This window comes from Nyctereutes procyonoides, unplaced genomic scaffold, assembly GCF_905146905.1.
Source record: "Nyctereutes procyonoides isolate TBG_1078 unplaced genomic scaffold, NYPRO_anot_genome, whole genome shotgun sequence".
Taxonomy (NCBI): Eukaryota; Metazoa; Chordata; class Mammalia; order Carnivora; family Canidae; genus Nyctereutes; species Nyctereutes procyonoides.
Window position 1 is genome coordinate 23,782,921 of NW_026575040.1, and position 19,934 is coordinate 23,802,854.

The 19,934-nt window shown below is 44.5% G+C and overlaps 1 protein-coding gene across 1 annotated transcript in view; it reads left to right on the forward strand.

Moving 5' to 3' along the window:
* TNFAIP8L3 (TNF alpha induced protein 8 like 3) overlaps positions 1 to 19,934 on the forward strand; it is a 37,653-nt gene that overhangs the window by 14,166 nt on the left and 3,553 nt on the right. The gene's annotated exons all lie outside the window — the stretch shown is intronic.

The following is a 19,934-nucleotide window of genomic DNA, read 5'->3' on the forward strand; positions in this document are numbered from 1 at the left end:
TGGTTCCAGCCATCCTTGGATTTTGTTTGTTTCATTTTTGTTTAAAAAAAAAAAAATTTCAGGGGCAGCCCCGATGGCTCAGCGGTTGAGCGTCTGCCTTCGGCCCTGGGCCTGATCCTGGAGACCCGGGATTGAATCCCACGTCAGGCTCCCTGCATGGAGCCTGCTCCTCCCTCTGCCTGTGTCTTGGCCTCTCTCTGTCTCTCTGTCTCTCTCTCTGTCTCTCTCTCTCTCTGTATGTCTCTCATGAATAAATAAAATCTTAAAAAAAAAAAAACTCCACATAAAAATAGCTCTGCCAAATTGTCATAATCCAGTGAGAGTAACTGGAGTCTGCACAAAGTCTGAAGATTGTTGATAATTAGGGGCCAAGGCTGTCTTAAGGCGGGATGGAGTTTGGCAAGGACTAGTGACAGCTGGTCAGGTCATCAGGAAGTTGGGTCAGGTGACAGGGAGGCCACAGGGGCAGGGGCCGCAAGAAGGGACATTTCTCTTGAGTCACTCGGCCTACAGTGGGTCTGCCAGTCATGGCTGCTCAGCCTTCTTAGGCCTCTTCCCCTGGAGGGCAGTCCCTCTTAAAAAGTCCAAAATTTTGAGAAAAGCTGGCTCCCCAGCTTGGTCCTCCTGACCTCCTACCTCCTGCCCAGAAGCAAATCCTCCTCCTGACATCGCCTCTTCTGCACCCCCTGGCCCCAGATCTCTGCCTCATCCTTGATGCTTCCCTTCCCTGCAGCCTCTCCCACCAGAGTGCTTCTCTCCATTTCCTCTGCCAGGGCCCCCCACCCCCACTTCACAAGCCCTCCTGGGCAATAGATGGACTAGGGCAGGGGAAACTCAAACCTGGAGCCGTGACTGGTCATGAAGCAAAGATCTTAAAGCTTCCAGAGAGAAAAACAAGGCCCTTTTACCAATGGACTAGCTATCTAAATAGCGGCACCGAGAACCAAATAACAGTGATACAATGCCTTTGAGTTCTCAAGGTGAGGGATTTCCCTGATAGAGTTCTGAACCCCGTGAAGCCATCAGTGGAGTGTGTGGGTAGAATAAGGTAATTATAGGACACGTTAGGTCTCCAGAAAATTACCCTACCATGTTCCCTTCCTTAGGGAGCTGCTAGAACAGGAATCAGCCAGCTGACGTCCCAGGCCAAGTCTGGCCTGCCACCTTTCTTGGATGGCCCACGGCACTTTTACATTTTTTTAATGGTTACATTTAAATGGTTATATAAGTACCTAGATATATTTTGCCTTTCGGCCCTTTATTCTCTGGCTTTTTCAGGTGGTTTGCTGATGCCTGTACTAGACAAAGTGTTCCACTGAAATGGGGTATAAGAAAGAGGAAGCCATGAGACAGACACAGGAGAGAAGGAATGAAAGATAGAGGGAGAACCACGGTGGCAGCCTGGAGCAGGCTTAGAGGGGGGAAAAGGTGCCCAGATTTGAGCCAGGGCACAGAAAGCTGCCCCTGCCCAGGAGCCTCCACAAAAGAAAATTAAAGTGAAAGATGAGTTGATTAGTCTGAGCCTATTGAGAACTTTGTATTCTGCTAGGAGCTTTGGGAGTGAATTAATGCTAGGTAGATAGAAAACTAACCAAAAGAAAAACAAGGCAGTGTTTGACTCCTAAGAAAACAAGATGAATAAGAAAGGAAATGCAGTCATGGAAGTGATAGAACATACATGACTCAGCTATGAATGGTATCCAAGTCAGGGTAATGTAAATCACTGACGTCTGATTTAACCAAGTATTATAATAGAACTAAATGGGAAGGTGGAAGGAGAAATGAATGGAGAAGAGAGCTAATTTCTTGCCTTCCATAATAGGAAGTTAAAAGCACATAAAGTCGAGGACTAACAGTATAAGCATGTAATTTAAATATAAAGAGGTAATTATTAGTTGAAACAGCTAAAAGAATTTGAAGTATTTTGCATGAAGAGCCAGCATCAGAAGTGAGCCAGAGGATGCAGCATTTTGTATAAGCCCTAGAATGACTTGACTTTTAAAATAATGCACCATATCACTTTGAAAACAGGTTTTTAAAATAACAAAAAGGAAAAGTGGTCAGCTGAAGGAGTGGTGTCCTGGCAACCATGCCCAGGTGGGAAAGAGGCACAGTGGGAGTGACCCAGACCCCTGGCTGAAGGAAGCAGGCTTCAGTGTCCTGAGGCCATGCTAGTTCTGAATATCATGATTGTTCCCGACTAAGTGTGAATACATTTCAATAAAATGTCATGACTGATAGCCATTCATTCATGTACTGAACATTCTCTGCATTTCTATCCCTAGCTGGAGCTATTGGGATGAATACATGATTCCTGCCCTCAAGCAGTTCACAAACAGGTGCTAGATAAAGTCATTCATCCAGGTGGTGTATGATGGCTCTGCGCTGTGATGAGAGTATACTAGAGGGAAATGTGATTGCCAGGACAAGTGCTCAGAGGTCAGAAGTCCACTGGTGCCTGGGAGTTTGACTAGGAATCGAGGGAGATGGGGCAAGGGAGAAACCGATGTCCACGGAACAAAATGTGCAGAGGCACAGGGAGGGCCTGGGAATGATGGAGCCAGGTACAGATGAGACGTGTGTGTGGCTTGGAGTCAGGAACTCGGAGTTTGGAGAGGATAAAGCTGGAGAGGAACAGCAGATAGATCCTCAGCTCAACAAGGTGGCATGCTACAATAAAGGGCCTGCCCCTGTCGTCCCCACAGCATCGCTTCCCAGACTGACTAGTCACTATTGGTTTTTGGAGGCTGAAATTCATTACTGAGCTCCTACTATGTGCCAGAGACACCTCTGTGGACACAGCAGTGCAGGTCCCCTCTCCTGGAATTTGCAATGAACAAACCAGTGAAGCCAGGTGGGAGGTCCTTAAATAGGCCTGGTGTGGGGGTTTTGTTCTGGATAGAAGGAGTGTTCAGGGAAGGGCTGGAAGGGAGAGCAGAAGGCCATGTTTGCATCCAGGTAGAAGATGCATAGAGTAAAACATGGGACTGGGGCAAGGATGAACCACTTTCTCTTTGAGCAGAAAAAATGGGATGACAGGGATGTGAGGCCCCACAGGAAGAACCGGCCCTGGGGGTTGGGGCACAGCTCCTGTATGCAGCTGTGTCAGCATGGGGCGGCCTGCTGGGGCTGGCAGCCTGCAGCTTGGTCTGTGGGTGCTGAGGCCAGCACAGGCCGAAGCCCTGGGCAGAGTTTGCTGACTGCCTGCCCTGTGGTGAGCACAGGTTATAGCCTGATGGAGAAGGCAAGGGCCCCAGGAAATTGGTGGAAGGGGCATTTTGGAGAGAAGCCACAGAAAAGGAAAGCTAGAGGCTCCAAGGTCACTGCCTCAGGTTTTTCAAGGAGGGAAGAGAGGAGGCATTTTATTGCTGAAGTGGACAATTGCAGAGCTCGGAGAGAGCTTGACGGATGGAGGGGAATCAGAGTGTGAAAAGGAAGCCTGATAATCCATCCTACAGGTATCAGCTCATATCTCGTGTATGCCCAGTGCTGTTCTTTTATGGACTTAAAAATTCGATTTCTGGGGGCACCCGGGTGGCTCAGTCAGTTAAGTGCCTTCAGCTCAGGTCATGGTCCCAGGGTCCTGGGACTGAGCCCCATGTCTGGCTCCCAACTCCGTGGGGAGGCTGCTTCTCCCTCTCCCACTGCCACTCCCCCTGCTCGTGTGCTCGCTCTCTCAAATAAATAAATCTTTAATAAAAACTCAATTTCTGATTCTGAAGAAGTTACCATTAAATTGGGAATATAAAGCAAATGAGCAGACTCATCTAGTCCAGCTCCCCCATTTGACAAACCAAGGAACCAGGAAGATAAAGACTCGGGCCCATAGCCCACAGTGAGCAGCACACTGGAGACGATGGGGCAGCCTTGGGGCAGGGCTCTCTCCTCCACACCCTGCTGCCTGCACAGTGGCTGGGGACAGGAACAGTTTTCCCTGTGTTTGGGGAGCAATGCCGTGGCTGCAGCTCTGGCATGCCGAGTCCACAGGACAGCCATTATCAGCATCTTGGGGTGACCGCACCAGATGACTCACTTTGAAATAGTGACACCTTTTGGTGGCGCTTTCCTCTATGACCATGACCTATAAATAATTTAGAGACATTTACTACGTTGAGACATGAATGGAGAAAGTTTAATTTAGAAAGGAAGTCTCAGAGAAAGACACATTTAGGTGTGACTTCCAGGAACATGAGTCTCCCCAGCTTGTTTGATCCTTGAGTGATGTGAGTGGGACTCTCTCAGCTCACAGTAGTTCTGAGTAGTGGTCCCAGCGGAGCTCAGGGGAGCAACCTCAGGGACCTTGTAGGTGAGTGAGAAAACTGCCATCTCACCTCCCATCTGCAAACTACCTCCTGCAACACTGCCATTGCCCTGAGCCAGGAATGACCATGGCATTATCCAGAATTCAGCCTGACTGAATCTCAGATCTCAAATCCGTGGACAAAACCAGTTACTACAGGATATATGGAAGGGGCGCTGCTGTCAGGAAAACAAAAACTTGCATTGATGAACTTGTTCTCAAGTATCTCATCATTGGGTCCTGAACGTCCAATTCCTGAGTGGGAATCTGCAACAACCACCATGAACACAGCATGGAAAGCAACAGCACAGACACCTATCTGCATTGCAGAGAGGATTCCTGAGTGAGCTCCTGCCTCTTCTCTAAATCTTTCCAGGGGTGCCCTGACTATGTCTAGAATTTAGCCCCCAAACAGAGGCTCTTCACTTAAACTGGATTGAAATCAGGAGTATCTGTAAACCTGGAGAAAAATATTGCATCTTCATTTTCACTAATATAGCAGAAATTTCACTAATACAGCTGAAATTAGCTTTACTCCTAAATACAAATGCTGACAATAAATCACATTAGTAAAAGCAGTGCCTGTTACCTTCCCCCAATACAAATAAGTTATTTTTTATGTGACGTTATAGTTTTTGCAGACATCTTGACATGCTGTTCACATTTGTCACTACTTTGAATAATAGAAGATCTTATATTTTGATGTACTAATAAAAAACTCCATATTAAAAAAATAAGTGATATATTATGTGCGCCCCTTTCCTGTTCCACTTTCAAATTGACTGAAATCCAAAAATATCATTGAACAAAATTTATATTTCACTAAAAAAATAATTAAGTAGAACATTGAGCAAGGCATAATGCTGTCTGCCAAATCATCTCCCATCCAGAAGTACCTTCTGGTTTCTTCTCCTTCGTGTGTTCCGACCTGTCTAGTACAGCTACCATTTTTTTTTAACTCACTAAACTGTATTAATCTAATCATGGCACCTTCCAAGACCTCATTCCTTACGTGCCCACTATCCCAGGCCACATTTTGTCTTTATTTTTTCCAGTAGAGCCTGGAAAGGAGTTCCATTTTACTGCCTGATTTTTTTTTGACGTTTTAGGTTTTATATCTACACTCCAAAAATTGAAGAATTCCAAAGGCTGACATTTTTATGACATCAGTCTGTTTACTAATTTTACATATTACCAAATTGGCATCCTCCCATGGCTCTGAATGCAGCATCCTACTGGTGTCCTTGTTAGCAGGCTGATGGCCTGAGCCTGGATTTTCAGCACCTGCCGCGGAGAACAGTCTGGGAGCTGTCAACAGAGAGAGGGGATCACCCAGAGAGACAGATGTGGCCTGTGCTATTCTGATCCCCAGCAGCTCCCGAGTGTTAAAATAGCGGGTGAGCGTGAAGGGACGTGAGTGGGGAGGCTCTGGGATGGCAGGAGGGTGGGTGCTGCTGCCATGGAGAGAGGGCTCCTGCTGGAATTGAACACTGAGGGCGTGGTGGGCGGCACCTCTGGCCCCCCAGGGGATGCTGTTGCTTGTAGGGGTACAGACAGGCAGGACCCAGCTGGGCCGGGCAGGCGACTCCATGTGAAAGGCAACGCGTGGACCTCGTGCTGAGTTCAGAAGGTGCTCGAGTGCACTCAGTTCAGCACGTACTTCGTGAATCCTCACATCGTGCCAGTGTATATCCTGAACAGATAGAATGTGGGCCTCAAAGAACGAGAAAGAGCACTCGAAATCATTCATTCAGTTATTCATTTACAGACATTGATTGAACAACTTCTACATGGCAGATGCTGCCCCCGTTGTGAGGATACACAGGTCCTCTGAGCATCAGTCCTAGAATAACTCAGTGCTGATCACAGTGCAGCACTGGAAAAGGACTACACTGGACTTGGGTGCGAGGGCCACCCTTGCTGGAAGGATGTGAGTGCTGGCCCGGGGCTCAAGGTGAGAGGAGCCTGCAGCAAGAACAATCCGTCAGCTGTGCCTCTGCCACCTGGTCAGGGATCCATTGGATCCAGCTGTGGGCACAGGGGGCCAGGGCAGCCAGGCTTAGAGCACCACTCCCAGGGAGAGCCGCCCTGAATTTCTGGTACTGTTCGGCTGTCACCTGCCTATCTTCACCCATTTGGGCTAGGGCAGAGCCATACATGTGAAGGGATGAAGCTGCCCTTTGGCTTGTGATTTCAGCATGTCCTCTGACATCCAAAGAGCAGGCATCTGATGGGAGGGCTGAGATGAGATGAGGTGGGCAGAGCCGGGGGTCTGTGTACCGAGCTCCTCCTCGGTGTCTCCTGCCACCTCCTGGCTTAGGAAAGGGCAGTAGAAGGGAATCCTGTTATGTACCAGTAGAGACCTATGGACACCCTTACCCCCATCATGCAGCCTGCTGCTAGGTTATTTGTTACTTTCAGTAGATTATAGTGTCTGTTGACCATGTGTTTGTGAATATTAAAGCACATATGCCTGGGAGATTGTGTGGTAGAGTATATACGTGTTAAATGTGATGCATGGTGGGGTTGTGGGGGACTCTTTCTCTTCCTTTAGTGTGTCTTTTCTGACTTCTCTCAATACCCATTAATCATTTTTTGTACTAAAATTGTTAAAATATCTTGAGAAATAGATACTTGGTCTCCCCTCTTAAAAATAAAACAAAGAAAAAAAATAAAACAAAGAGAACAGTATTAAAAATTACACCAGTGGATGGTGTTTATCCCTTTATTCCTGAGAGTGATCTACCATTCAGAGTGGCTACCAACTTTGTGGGTGCTCTAGGGAAAGAAAAGAAAAATCTAAAGAGCTTAAAATAGTTTAAAAAATCATAAGTATGTGTTGATTTAGGGGATTATTGCTCTTCTACATGAATAATGAATAAACATTAAAGAAATTGATTCTCCACTCATCCCCGGTATCAAAACATAACACTTGTCACAGGTGGCTTTATGGATGAGTATTACTAAACCTTCAAAAAACAAGGCGGCAGGACACCTGGATGGCTCAGTGGTTGAGCATCTGCCTTCACACTCAGAGCATGATCCTGAGATCCCCAGAGTCCTGCATCAGGCTCCCAGCAGGGAGCCTGCTTCTCCTTCTGCCTATGTCTCTGCCTCTCTGTCTCATGAATAAATAAATAAAATCTTTAAAAAAACAAGAAAGCTACATAATCCATTTTATGAGGGTAGTTTATTTGGTCACTAAAATCAGACAGAGACTTTTCTAGGAAAACGTTATAGGCCAGTCTCACCTTTGAGCATAGTTGCAAAATGCTAAATACAAAACTTACTATGGAATTCTTCAGTATATTGTATAAGTGTATATTACATGCATATACACTATAATATATATAATGTACATGTATAATATGCATTATCATGACGTGGGGCTTATTGTGGGAAAGCAATGATTTAAATCAGGAAGCCATTTAATAATTGGTTAAATTCACATATTAAAAGGGATAAACCATACGGTGATCTCAATAGGTACAAAGTGTTTGATAAAATTAGATACACATTTCTATCTTCAGACAAAGCCTATTAGCAAACAGGAACGTAAGGAAAATTCCTTAACTTGATAAGTGGTATCCATCAAAAACTCACAGCAGAGATCATATGGGGGGAGCAGATTTTAGAGGCAGTTCTGTTGGTAGGAAACAAGACAGAGATACCAAATAGCACCCTTACAATTCAGCATTGCACTGGAGGCTCCCACTGGTGCAACAAGGCAAGAAAAAGAAATAGGTAGAAGAAAATCATCTTGTGTGGGCAATTTAGTTGTCCATATAAAAAAATCTGAAATGCTACATAAAATCAATTAGAACTAATTACAGAACTCAACAAATTTTCTCAATTGGAGATCACTATATAGGAATCAGTTGGGTTTCTGTATATCACCAATAACCATTTAGAAACTATAATAGAAAAAAATGACACTTGTAGTAGCAACCAAAACTATGTGGTACCTAGAAGTAAATCTAATGAAAGATATGCAAGAGTTTCATGGAAGTGACTCTTAAAGCATTATCCAAGTACAAAGAAGATCTAAGTGGAGAGATATATCATGCTAGTGGATGGGAGGCTTAATATCATAAGGATACCTGTTCTAGATTAATACAGGGTGTCGTGGCATTTGGCCAAATGATCCTAAAATTCATATGGAAGAGTAAAGGCAAGAACAGTCAAGATAATTTCTCTTTTTTTTAAGATTTTATTTATTTATTTGAGAGAGTGTGAGAGCACAAGTAGTGGGGAGGGATAGAGGAAGAAGTAGATTCCCACTGAGCAGGGAGCCTGATATGGGACTCAATCCCAGCATTCTAGGATCGTGCCTGAGCCAGAGGCAGACGCTTAACCAACTGAGCCACCCAGGTGCCCCCAGTCAAGACAATTTCTACGAAGGATAAAATGGTGGGGGGGTACCTTCCCTATGGCCTATCAAGACTTATTATGAGTTATAGTAGTTAATATGGTATAGTGCCAGTACTGAAATGGTTCAGTAGTACAGAGTAAAAGACACAGACCCGTGCAGTTTGGAAACTTGATAAGAAAAAGGTAGCCTAACAGGTCAGTGGGACAAGGGTGAATTATTCAATAAACTGAATAAATTGTGAGGAGAAAAATGTACCTCATGCAATAAGCACAAATAAATGCCAAATGGATTAAAGACCTAAATGTGGGAAGCAAAACCTTCAAACTTCTGGAAGATATATGAGACTCACTTCTCACCTCCTGGTAGGAAAGGGTTTCTTAAAATGCGATACAAAAGAAAACATTGATAAATTTGACTATGTTAAAATTTTTAGCTTCTGTATGACTAAAGGCACAACAAATAAAGTGAAAAGGCATTCCTACAGACTGGAAGGAGATAGTTGCAACTCATGTGATCAGCAGAGGATTAGAATCCATAGCATATTAAAAGCTCCTGTAGGGGCACCTGGGTGGCTCAGTGGGTTAAGCATCTGCCTTTGGCTCAGGTCATGGTCTCAGGGTCCTGGGATCAGCCTGCATCAGACTCGCTGCTCAGCAGAGAGTCTGCTTGCCCCTGGCCCTCTGCTCCCCCCCCCCCGCTTGTGCTCCCTATCTCTGTCTCTCTCTCTCAAATAAATATTTTTTAAAAACCAAAAAACTCCCATGAATTAGCGAGAAAAAGACATACAATCCAAGGTGGGGTGGAGGCAGGGGCAGGAATTAGTAAATTCTATGAATAAGCAATTCACATTCACAGAGGAAAGATGTGAATGCTCAGTATACACAAAAATACATTGAATTTCACTAGCAGAGATATATTAAAACAGGTTACTATTTTGTACTTATCAGATTGCAGAAAATTAAAAGGAGGACTATTTGAAGTGTTGATGAGAAAATGGAACGGCAGGCACTCATATGCTGCTGCTGAGAGTGAAAATTAGTGCTGTCTTGCTGGGTAGCAACCGGCAGCCTCTGGCCCAGGAGCTGGCAGTCTCATTCTAGTGTAGAACCCAGGAGACTGTTGTATGTGGGCACAGAGACAGGTCTGTGGACTCTTGCTTGCAGAAAGGGGAAAGAACTCAAATGTCCATCATCAGGAAATGTGAATGCATAGTATATTCACATAAGCAACTAAGTGACGAAATTTGATAAATTTTGAAAGCTTGATGTTGAGTGAAGAGTTGCAGAAAAACCTGTGTAGTCCGACACCCTTATCTGAAGTTTAAAAATACTCTAAACAATATACTGATGATGCGTGCTTACTTGTGAGGCAAAACTATAAAGACATGGATGAGACAAAGACTCATCAGCTTCTGAAGTGCAGTTAGATCTGGGGAGATAGGGAAAAGAGGGAGCTGAAAACAAAGAGGCCTTTTTACCTCGCTCTGTCTCCGAGGACAAAATACTGAGATCTGTTCCATCTGGGCAGTGGCCACACAAGTAGAGTTTGTTATATTATCTTCTGTTTTGTCTACATACTTGAGATCTGTCGTGGTTTTTAAAAAATTAATTCTTCTGAGGAAAAAAAGGACCCTTCATTTCCATTTTCCAGTGGGCAGTAGTTCAAAAAAACATTTAAACTAATTGATATTTGTCACTCATGAATGGCAGTGTAGTGTGGCGGGGTGAAGCATGGGACTGTGGGGCAGCCTTGCGGGCCTGAACCCAGCTCTGCTGCGTGGATGGTGGCTGCACACAAGCTGTTTAATCTCTGTGCCTTGGATTCCTTGGATGTGAGACGCAAAATGCCATTGCTGCTGTTGATGATAATGATGATGATTAGTGTGTGCTCATAGAGTTGTCACAGGGGTATGATGAGTTCGTGTGCATAAAGCCCTACGGAAGTGGACTCTATTATTATGCTTGAATATGATGTACCATTCAGAGAGACACCAGTTACTTATTAAATAGATGCAAGGGAGAGTGGGGGAGGGGATGAATAAGCTTTGTTTAAAGAAATCATGTTAAGTAGATGTTGTGTTTGGTGATGGTTGCTCTTCTACTGCAGTAAGACAAAAATATCTCTCCGATCTCCAAAATTAACCTGTGGAGTTGGAGATGATTCAGCCCCCCAGTGACTTCACACGTATCTGCCTCAGCTAGCTCTGGTAAGTAAAATCATCACTCATTCACTTTTCAGAGCTAGCTGTAAAATCAACATGTCACTCTGTTGAAATATATAGAATTCCCTCTAAAAATGAGAGCGACATCTATCTTCAAGTTTTGGTGAATACATGGTATTGTTTTATCACATAATGAGAATGACTTTTTTTGTATTTAAGGAAAAAAATGATGAAATGTAAATCTCCTTGCTAGATGGGGATTTAAACTGAAGCCTATGTAATGTCACAAATAAGTGAGAAATCACAAACATTAGGGAGCCAAGGATGATTTTCAGAAAGCAGATGCTGGGACGCAGAGATTGCAGGCTTTGTCTGGAGTTGGTTTGAACTTGGGCCAAATCGCAGTTCTGCTGCTTATCAGCCCTAGAGCATTGAGTGAATTACTTAAATCTGCTGTGGCTCAGATTCCTCATCTGTAAAATGGAACTCACCGTCCCTCTCTTGCAGAACTCTTGTGAAGACCAAATACATGGTGTCTATCACCCCAGGTACATAATCTGTGCTCAGTAGTTAATAGTCTCTGTGACATGATTATTAATTAATTAGTTACTCAGTGCTGATGGATGGGCCGATTGGAGAGGGTCTAAGACAAAAATGAGATAATGAGCTGGTATGTCTTGCTTACAGCAGACCCATCTCTCTTCACCTTACTTAGAACAATAAGTTATTTCAAGGCCCAGAAATTTTTTTAAATGAAAAAAACTTGGTCTTCTTCTTAAAGATGTTCAATCAAGTGCTGCTTTTAAAGAGTGCAAGGTATTGCAACAATCAGAACCAGCTTTCCTGTAAGAAGTGTCCCTTTTTGACTACCATCACTTTTGTACATCTTTGCACAACATCCTGAAATGTCCAGTATAGCTGGGAAGATTCATCATGCCTGGTCCCCTAAAAACACATCATTTCTAATGGCTGGATGAATGACTCTCTCTGGACTGAGCAGCCATGAAGTGCAAAGCCAAAACTCTGCACCTGTTCTCAGGCCTGAGCCAAAGGCAAGATTTCCAAACAAGCCCGAGCTCGAGGTAGAATGACTGGCTACTGGCGACACCTGCTCCTCTGCATTTGCTTGTTGGCAGCTCAGTCCTTCTTCCTTCTACCCTCCCTCCCAACTGTGCCATACCCAAGCCTGCCTCTCACTTCCTAACCTCAGTTTTCATTGAATAGGAAGGGCAGTTTGGTGGCGGGCCCAGAGAGGGGAGAGAGAATTCCCTAGGAGGGATACAGTGTAGCTCTGACTCAAGAGATTCCCAACAAGCCGTGAGTAGAGACCATACTTTAATTAGCTAATTTTATATATGTGCATTTTTAAGGAAGAACCTTTTTAATCCCTCAGGATCCCCAGTTGACAAATTCTTTAGGGAAGGTTGGTCTTCCCTTCCCTTGCTTTGTGAAAACTGGTAGAGTTTGGGTAGGAAAGGGGTAAGCTTGAGGTGGGACAGGTTGGTGTGAGGTGCCTACTGGGCAGGTCCCATGACCATCTCCACACAGATTCCCCTAAGGCACCAAGAATTCAGCATGCTAAGGCCTGAATTCATCCATTCCACAGGCTCCTAGATGCTTCTTAATTGCCCCGCGGCCCCCTCCACCACCCTCCAATTTCCCATACTAGAAGAGGCACTCAACATCATCCTCAACTCATCCCTGCCCCCCCAGCAGTCATTCCTGATCGCCCATCCCCATCACCCATAGGACAAGCTAAAATCAAAATCACAGTAACTGTCTTACTAATTGCCATGGCTTCCTACTACCTTGGGGAGTAGCTCAAGGTAAGTAAAAGTGTTTCAAATCCATATTTCAAATCATCTTATTAGAATTTTTGAAATTTTTATGGCCCATTTTTTTGTCAGATCTGATTAGATCATTACTTTTACCTTATAATTTGGCTGCGGAAAAGCTCTTATGATGAGGAGGATAATCGTCAGCCCTGCCATTTCCTTGCTGTTCACTTATGCTGGCATGATTAGTGTATTGTCTTCAGTTTTGTTGCTTGCAGGAATCTCTTGAAATCATTGGTCCATTCTGTGAGGATTTAGTTAAAACTAAATAATATAATCACTGAGTCTGTTTAACCAAGCACACATAAACAAATGCTAAAATAAATCAAAACTGTTGAAAGGGAATAAACAAGTAAGGGGTTCACTAAATACCCCCAAACTCTGAGTGGGGGACTTTCCCCACTTTGCTTAGAATGCCACATGCTGTGGGTCCCCCAGTCAGCCTGCATGTTAACTGTTAGTAAAGCTTAACATATCTCCTAAGAAAACAAAGAGACAGAAACAGAGGTTCTGATATTTTCATCTTGGACAAGGTGAAGTGTTACCTGGCAGAGGCTGGTGCCCCCCACGTCGTGGTGATCCCACCTGTAGGACCCATAAACTGCTTGCTTCTTACTGCAGGGAGTGGAAAGTTGGGGACCTCAGGTCTCAGCTGCAGAGGTGAGCCCAGGAAATACGCGCTCAAGGGAGTGGCTCTCTTGGGGGGGAGGGGAAGGCCCAGACCCAAAGGAGGCTTGAGGGTGTGCTGGACTGACGTGCAGTCAGAAAAATGCATTCCTCACCCTCCCAGGCCATCCAAGTTTTACTGTGATGCCTTTTAAAATATCCCAAAATATCTTTTTTAAGCCTCAAAACTGCCATCTCATTCAAGTATGAAAGGGATTAGACCAAAAAAGGCTTTTTTTTTCCATGGGCTTCTGAGCTTTGATCATTTCTCTGTGGAGAGAGGGGAGGATCCAGGTTTTTGCTGGTCCTTAACTCAAAGGCCCCACCATTAGTCAATGATCTCGTTTCATGGCACTTCCTCCTGTGCTGTGTTTTTAATATTCCAGCAGTATACAAGCCACAGTTTTATACAAGGGAAAGAAAATGTTCTCTAGTTTGACTCCACTGGAGATGCAACGACTCCTTTAGTAGTCTTCCTGGAAACCATAACTCTGTTGGGTTCACACTTCAAAACAGTACTTAAGGTTGCTTAATAGTTTTGGCCTCGTGACTACATAGGGACAACCAAGAACTGAAGCAGAGGCAGGGTCTTCTCTAGAAGGTGTTTTGGCATTGTCGTGGATAGCCCATTCTGCCCACCCTCTCACCCCCAAAGCAACCCCTTCCTCATCATTCACACAGAGAACAGACAGGAGAACAGGCAGGGAAGGGAGAGGGTGCCATTCTCTCCACTGGCTCCTGGCCCTTTGGCAGCAGTGAAGGATAGAACAAGAGGGACATGACCGGTCCAATCAGCTTTTCTGGGTGCGTGCACAGGTAAACAGGCAGGTGCTCGTCATGGAAGTTCAGGTAGTTTGTGAGGCTGCTGGATCTGAAGGAGGCTTGCTTGAACTTTTTCCCAACAGTTAAATATAAGTGATTGAATGCCAGAAACTTGGACTACCACTAATCACCCTTTGCTCAGGGTCTTACCCCTCCATAGGCCCTGGGGACTCCGCTCCCACTTTCCTTATACTCTGGGTCTCCTGCTTTGACAGCTGGTGCTTATTAAACACCACAGATTGTTTTGCTCTGGGTACCATCTCCACTCCTAACTTCTACTTAACACTTTTAGCTAACCCTCTTCCTTGCCATCATCATCTTAGGCTGTTTACAGAAGTGATACTGTGTGTGCACTGGCTGTGACAAAATTTCCAGTTTTATTATTTTGACACAGCTCTCCATACTCGTATTCAAGTTTTCCACACCGTCCTTAACTGGAAGCAGAGAAGTTACAGAGTCCCAAGAGTAAGAAGAGAAGAGTTGAGTCTGTCCCCCAGCCCCTCTGTACCTCAGTGCATCTTGGGCTGATGCTCAGAGCTCTTCATCCCTCACAACCCTCATTTGCTTTATTTTTCCCCAAACGTACTACCTATTCTTACCATGCGAAAGCTCATCTGCCTCTTCCCTGCCCACTCACCCGGCTTGGTAAGATCTTCCTGCTGTTTATCACCACCAGTTTGGCATTTCACCATCTGGGAGAGCTTAGTGTCGTCTAGAAATGTGGAAACATCACTTGTACTACAGCTGAACATCATTTACAGAAGCATCAACTCAGACTGGCCCCAACACTGTTCTGTTTAGTGAAGGACCCACTTAAGTTATCTTTTGCCTTCTGTCTCCAAACTAGCTCGCTACCATTGTCACAACAATCTCCCAACATAGTTCTTGGTAATTTTCTTTTCCTTGTAAATATTCTAAGGTTTCTTATTGTCAGAGCACTGACCTCACATTGCTTTCACTTGAGCTTCTTCATCAATCTTGTGTGTTTTTTTTTTTAAGATTTTATTTATTCATGAGAGACACACAGAGAGAGGCAGAGACATAGGGAGAAGCAGGCTCCCCTTGGGGAGCCTGGTGCAGGACTTGATTCCAGGACCCGGGATCACGACCTGAGCCAAAAGCAGACACTCAACCACTGAGCCACCCAGGTGCCCCTCAACTGTGGTTTAAGGAAGCTCCTGTTTATTCTACGGGGGTCAGTTTCACGGCTTCCTCCATCTTGTTCCATCGTGCTGGTCAGGTGAGCTATATATAATAGCTGCATAATCACATTTTTCTCTCCATTCTCAGAGATTCTGAGGTATTGTAAACAACTCATTAGCTTTCATGGCTGGGGAATGGGACCTTTTGTACAAACATGGCTAAGAGAATTGTCCCTGGCCACAACAGCCTTCTGAAGGCTTGTACACAGCAATAAGAGGACAGTTTTCACCAAGATCTAACCTGGGTCCCTTGGTGTTCTCCCAAAACAAATATGTATCCACGGGTTAGGCCTGTTTCCCCAAATATCCAAGTGTACTCCTGACCTTGGCTCCCAAAACTCACATTCTTCCTCTCAGCCTCCAGTGTTTCTCCGTGATAGATCATCAATATAGTACCCCCTGTAGAAGGTTTGAATAGAAGAATGAATGGAAGAAAGCAAGCTCAAGATTTCCATGTACATGGAAATCATGCATGCGTGCTGGTAACAGTGGTGTCTCCTCACCCCTCCCCAGCAGAGCCCTGGGAGCTGTAAAAGTTGACCAGAGTGTCTCGATTTTATTTCTCTCAATCCTGTCCCAGAATTTCTTTTTTTTTATTTCTTATAATATAATACCACAAGATGATTGTGTGTGTGTGTGTGTGTGTGTGTGTGTGTGTTGTGTACAAGTTTTGTAAGGTTCAGGAAGTTTGAGAACTGGGTAGACTAAACAAAACCACACAGGTGTCTTTACTGTGGGACTTCTCAAAGCCTTGAATAAGCTACCTGGTATGGCAAATCCTCAAGAGCCAACCATAATATATGGTCATCTACAAACTTATCATAACTGACCACACACCCTTCTCTCCCAAATCACCTATCAGGACTAGTGTTCTATCAGATATATGTTGGGGCATGTCCTTACCAGGGGGTCTTAGGCATGTCAGAGTCGCTTAAGGGGCTTGTGATTACTAGCCCTCTCCCTGAAGATTTTCACACTGGCTGTCTAGGGCTGGGCGGTAGAAAGGGGTTGTTGGGGAATCTACTTATTTGTTTTTCTTTATCTTAAAGCTTTCTTGGTGCTTGTTGATCCATACACAGCAGTTAGGTTCCTCCACCCTAGACTCTTGGTCTTTCAGGCTTCAGAGATGTTACACCTTGGCCCTCCTGAACCTTCACCCTGGAAGTTTGTACCCTAAATTGCCTTACAGGTAAATAACACATTTTTGAACAACTGCGATGACTGCAAACTTACCAGGAAAACCAGCCTTTGTGACTAGGAGAAACTATTGGCCTGTATCTTTTTTTTTTTAAGATTTTATTTATTTATTCATGAGAGACACACACACACACAGAGAGGCAGGGAGAGAAGCAGGCTTCATGCAGGGAGCCCGACATGGGACTCGATCCCGGGTCTCCAGGATCCCTCCTGGGCTGAAGGAGGCGCTAAACCGCTGAGCCACCCGGGCTGCCCTGGCCAGTATCTTTGACTTTAGAAACCACTTTATAACACTGTAGCCATCCCTATCCATCCACATTCAAGTCCACCCTTAGCTGTTCTCACTCTTGCCATTTTGTGTTATTTCGCATGTTTCTCCGTTTTGTTTCATTTGTCTGTCTCTCCTGTCCCTGCAGGACCATATTCAGAGTGGGACCCACAAGAATATTTTGGAGTGATTTTCCCCATAGCAATTCATATAGAGCCAAAACTAATAGTAAGTGCTCGATAAGTGCAGAGCAATCAAAGGACAAAAGGGATTTTTGCCCAGAATGAACCATAAACGGTTAAGATTGACTACAGAAGGGAAAAGCAAGTAGAGGGGTGGTAAATTGGTAAATGTAGCAACATGAGTGTACAACTTACCTGCTGAGATTAAAGCATCTCAGATGGCAAGTATATATTATATTCCACCACCCTCTGAAGTTTTTCTTTGTTACTTCTCTGTTTTTCAATTTTTAACTCAACGAGATACATAACACACACATATATTACTGGTGGTTTCGGAATAGGGTGACGGACTTGTCCCAACATGCCTGTCCCTTAGTTCCAGCACAGAAAGTCAGCTCTATGAGAAACCCCTCAATCCTGGCAAACCAGGGCATTGGGCACTCTACTCAAAAAACAAAAAGAACTCCCTGACCAAATAAAATTGGGAAGTGCTGCATCGGACTATATTCTATTCACCTGAATTACTGCTGCTGTAATGGAGCAAATTACCACAAACTTAGACACTTCAGACTCACAAATGTATCCTCTTACACCTCTAGAGATCAGAACTCCTAAATGGGTTTCACAGGGCTAAAAATCAGTGTATCGGCAGGGCTGCATTTTTCCCAGAGGCTCTAGAGCAGATTGTGTTCCCTTCCCTTTTCCAGCTTCTAGAAACCAGCCATGCTCCAATGGCTTGTGGCTCCTTCCTCTGTCTTCAAAGCCAGCGATCATGTCACTCTGATCCTCTGCTCCCAATATCACGTCCCCTTCACTGGCCCACTCTCTCCTGCCTCCCTCTTTTACTTTGAAAGACCCTCGTGATTATATCAGGCTCACTGATGATCCAGGATAATCTCTCCATCCTCAAATACTGAATTTAATCACACCTGCAAAGTCTCTTTTGCTGGGTCACATTCACAGGTTTCAGGGACTAAGATGTGGACATCTATGAGGCGGGGAGGTATTATTCCGCCTACCACACCCAGCCCCCTCAGAGAGCTGCTAGGACACCTGGATGTATTAAAGGAATATTTCAAAGTCTCACAGGAAAAGAATCTGTTTAATTACTTAACCCAGTATTTTCCAAACTTATTTGGTCACGAAACTCTATGCCCCTGAAGAGCACTTCTTATCCCCTCTTGAAACACTGCTGCTGTCATGGAAGAGGAGAGTTCCATATAGGGTACACACCTTGAGAGTCCATAGACTTCCTGTGTGATGTGCAGACGAGGATGATTTTGAGGGAACTGACTTTGGGATCCAATTCCTCTTTCTCACCTCAATTCATAGTCTTTTCTACACTTCCCTGCCTGAGACACAACGTGAGGTCAAAACATGGTGGTCCCTTCTCCTTTCCACTGTTGTAGCCAGAGTTCTTGCCCATGAAGACAAATATATTACCCTGGGGTGCAGAACCTCCCTGGTCAAACACAGGAATGACGCAAAACTCTGGTATTGATGATGCCTCTTTGAATCAAGGTACCATAACCCACCCCTACACATTTCATTTGGAGGTGCATTTCCAATAAATATTTACTTTTTATGTTTAGTACTTATCAACAGTTAATATTTTATATTGTACCCTGAAATAAAATAACTCCAAAAGAAATGTTTTAAGGCTTGGAGATTTATGACCACTGGAATCCTATTTTAATTTAAATTTCCACTTGTGGGCAGCCCCGGTGGCCCAGCGGTTTAGCGCCGCCTTCAGTCCAGGGCATGATCCTGGAGGCTGTAGAGAATTATGATGAATTGATCTGATAAAACATTTTCAAGCATAAAAACATATGTTAAAAGTCTCTGGGTGTCATGGAATAGAGATGCAATTTCAAGGGAGAAAAAAGAGCATAGCATTTTAATTTTTAAAGAAGAGCTTGACTCGTATCATCTTAAAATGGACAGTAACAGGTGTTACATCACTGTAGTGCTATGTTATATTGGACATATTTAAAAAATGATTTAACAGGCTAATTTTTAAATACTCATTTTATATCTAGAAATCATATCTATTAACAAATTGTTACTATTTAACATTATAATACTTGCTGGCAAGTTAAGTGCACAAGGAGGTACATGGTTTTCAAAAATCTTATGGGAATATATGAGTGAAAGGTGTGGAGCTATGGGTCTTAGAGAAAAGTGTTGGGAGTGCTGGAAGGGAAATGAGCGGCATTTGGAATCGGGCTAGCAAGGAAGCCTGGATAAAAATGCCAGCTTCACCCAACAGTTAGAGTTAAAACCACGAAGCGCCTGGTGCAGAGGCCGCCAGCACTCCTTCCGCCCAGCGCACCTACCCCGTGTGCCCGGTGTGTGAGGCGCTGGGCGTCCAGGAGGGCTTGCACACAGGTCCTTGCTCCCGCAGAGCCTACCTCCCAGCGGGCGCGTGCGTATTTGATGCCCCACTTCTGGGTCAGTATGTGCTGGGTGCATTTCTAGAGAGCCTCTTAATGTACCTTATTCTCAGGCAGTTGTTAGGAGGTATATCTACAAAGAAATGACTCATTTTTTTTAATATTCTAGAAAGGATCCATCTAGATGCCATTGTTCCCATCAGAATAATAACCTGAGTAGGCATACACCTATTTTAGTGCAGGGCCACTATTCAAAAGTCTTTAAGCTGCTTCTGTGGAGTTAACTTCAAGGCATACAGCACAGGGGCACCCGGGTGGCTCAGCGGTTAAGCGCCTGCCTTCAGCCCAGGGCGTGATCCTGGAGACCCAGGATCGAGTCCCATGTCGGACTCCCTGCACGGAGCCTGCTTCCTCTCTGCCTGTGTCTCTGCCTCTCTCTCTCTGTCTCCATGAACAAAGCACACAGCACAGTCTTCTGAAATCCTTAATACCTGTAAATATTTGGAACACCTGGGTGGCTCAATGGTTGAGCATCT